At 48.1% G+C, this 3182-nt stretch overlaps 1 pseudogene; it reads left to right on the plus strand.

Moving 5' to 3' along the window:
• The first annotated feature begins 940 nt into the window (after positions 1-940).
• Positions 941-2361, plus strand: LOC101602513 (annotated as a pseudogene).
• The last annotated feature ends 821 nt before the right edge of the window (positions 2362-3182 follow it).

The raw sequence follows: 3182 nt of genomic DNA on the forward strand, positions 1-3182 counted from the left end.
ACTTTGGGTATTTGATTCCAAGGAAGCAGTTTATGGAGATTTGCATGTCTAGGATATGGGGTTAAATAATGATATGCAACTTGTCTTATATATAAATTATGTGTGCAACTGAGATGTTGCGCTTGTTATTTTAATTATACAAATGTATGATATACAGTGTATATAGAAGATTTGATACTTCTGAATAGCACACATTGGTCAAATCAGGCCATTTAGCATTTCCATGTCTTTAAACATTGCTGTATTCTAATTAATACTGAGTATGTTTCTTGTGTCAGAAATATGCCACTTTATATGACACCCATTCCAAACCTATCTGTCTCAAGAATAAGGAAGTCCTATTATCCCTCATGCCAAGAAATCCTGGTGGACACATATTGTTAATTCATTTGCTCATTGTTTCAGTAAGAACCCAGATTTTCTCCATCATTTTTTCTCAGCTATCTCTACTTTTGTCTTTCAGTAGGGCCCAAGCATTACATGAGGACATGAAAATGAGAGGTAGTAGAATAGCCTTTCATCTGGTATGTCTCTTTATTGAGTAGTTAACTTTACCCAAAATCCATATCAGAACATGTCCATAGTCTGCAATGGGGCCTGATAAACATGCCTAAAGTATTCTATAGCAAAATCTGTGGGATCATTCTAATTGAATTCTTCATTATTATTACCTTGAGTAATACAGGGAAGATGGACAGGAGTTGAAACAGACAGTAGGAAGAGTGGGAGTTTTGGTCAACTAGAGTAAATCTATTGAATCTCTGTTAAGAATAAATTGATAGAGGCGCCGGGGTGACCTCACCTTCAACATGGCGCGGTGGTGGATTAGGGCCGGCGCTCGGGGAACCGTGGGAAGCGCGCGCCGCTGCCACCGCGTGCTTCGTTCCAGTGGGTTACGGCGGCTCAGGTTTTATACAACTTTAAATAGACTGCTTGGAAGCTCTGCCAACCAGTTCAATGGCGTCTTCTACTACTGTGCCTCTAGGATTTCACTATGAAACAAAACACGTTGTTCTAGCTACTTGGGACTCCTCTCTCAGGAGAATCTGCAAGCGTGTCATGGTCCTTCACCCCAAGGTGTTCAACTAGATATAGCTTCACAGTCACTGGACCCAGAAGTTTTATTAAAAGTTAAATCTGAAATTGAAGAGGAACTAAAATTCTTGGACAAAGAAATCTCTGAAGCCTTTACTAGCACAGGCTTTGACTGTCATACCTCTCCAGTGTTCAGTCCTGCTAACCCTGGCAGCTCAATAGAAGACTGCTTGGCCCATCTCGGAGAAAGAGTGTCCCAGGAACTGAAAGAGCCTCTGCAAAAAGCGTTGCAAGTGCTCCTCGGCCAATTGTGGTGCCTCTGGTTTTACTGCAGCAAATGCTTCTGGAGTTGACAAGACGTGGGCAAGAGCCTTTGAGTGCACTGCTACAGTTTGGTGTGACATATCTGGAGGACTATGCAGCGGAGTACATCATTCAGCAAGGTGGCTGGGGCACCATCTTTAATCTTGAGTCTGAGGAGGTAGAATGCCCTGGAATCATTGCAAAAGATAGCAATGACATTTATATCCTGCCTAGTGACAACTCTGGACGAGTCAGTCCCCCAGAGTCTCCAACTGTGACAACTTCTTGGCAATCCGAAAGTCTGCCTGTCTCACTGTCTGCTAGCCAGAGTTGGCACACAGAAAGCCTCCCAGTGTCCGTTGGTCCTGAGTCCTGGCAGCAGATTGCAATGGATCCAGAAGAAGTCAAAAGCTTAGACAGCAATGGAGCCAGAGAGAGAAAACTCTTCTAACTCTGACATTGTGCATGTGGAGAAGGAAGAGATCCCAGAGGGTGCCGAGGAGGCCCTGCAGCCCAGGGAGCCACAGGAGGTGTTCCCTGGAGCCCCTACTCCCTTGCTTGCCCAGAGCTCTGCCACGTCTTTGCTGGAGCCCAGGGAACCTGCTGCAGGGATGATTTCCCTTGAGGAAGCCCGTCCCACTCCCTCTGTGCTTGTGGAGCTTGGTGTGGAAGAGTCACAGGCAGCACCAGTGGGGCCTGCTGCCTTGGAGCGAGTGAGCCACAGTGCCCTGCGGAGTGCGGAGGAGGCCCTGGGCAGGAAGGAGAGCCTCGCTGCGGAGGCCGCCCCTGTTGCAGGATCCAAGGCCGCGCTGCCTGTTGAGGGCAAGGCAGTACTGCTGTTTGGAGGGGCTGCGGCTGTGACCCTCCTGGCAGTGGCAGTCGGGGTGGCTCTCGCACTTAGAAAGAAGTAGATGCTTTTAGAAGAAAAAGAAGACAAAATGGATCTAAGGCTTTCCTTGTACTAGCTGGAATTTGAGCTGTCAGCAGCTAACTGGAAATTGTGGGACATTGGGAAGCTTCCTGTTCAGAATGGCAATGGCATGACCAACCAGTAAGGCTTGAGATAGAGGGTCTGACTCACTGTACATTCCAAGGATCTTGGTTCATACTAGATTGGCAATGGTAAGAGAAAAGTTTCCCCATGTAGAACAAGGATTATCAACTCAGCACTGGACATTTCAGTAATTCCCTGTAGGAGACTCTTGTGACTTGTGCAGTGGTCAGCAATACCCTTTGACCTGCACCCACTAGATGCCAGTAGCACCCTACTCCCAGTGAAGATAGACAAAAATGTCTCCAACATTGCCAAATGTCCCCTGTGGGCAAAATTGTCCCCCGTTGAGGCCACTGCTGTAAGAGAGTTCACCTCTTTGCATCTTGGGGAGAAGTCCACAGTGCAGTCTGCAAGTGCTCATCTCCTGGCTCCCCACCCCGTGGTGTGGTGCTGCCCTGCCCTGCACCCCCTCAGGTCCTGCCCGCCCTGCAGCGCTCTCCTGTGTCTCCAGTTGTACTTCACCTCCACCGCCCAGCCCGCACCTGAACTTCTTCATGTCCTCCTTGCACAGATGCTGCCTTTAGGAACTTTGGAAAGATGTATACATGGGTGGAGCATAGTGGTGCCCACCTATAATCCCTGCACTCTGGAATGGAGGCAGGAGGATTCCCACAAGTCTGAGGTCAGCCTGGTCTCCATAGAGAGTTTCAGGCAGCCAGAGCTAGATACTGAGACCATGTTCTTTCCCTTGCCCCCCAAAACAGTGACAACAAGAGACTTAGGGTTTCCTAAGCAGGCTACTACTGCAGTCATTTTAGAAGCAAGAGGATGGCTTACATGACCCACCCAA

Source organism: Jaculus jaculus, chromosome 7 (genome assembly GCF_020740685.1).
Source record: "Jaculus jaculus isolate mJacJac1 chromosome 7, mJacJac1.mat.Y.cur, whole genome shotgun sequence".
Lineage (NCBI taxonomy): Eukaryota > Metazoa > Chordata > Mammalia > Rodentia > Dipodidae > Jaculus > Jaculus jaculus.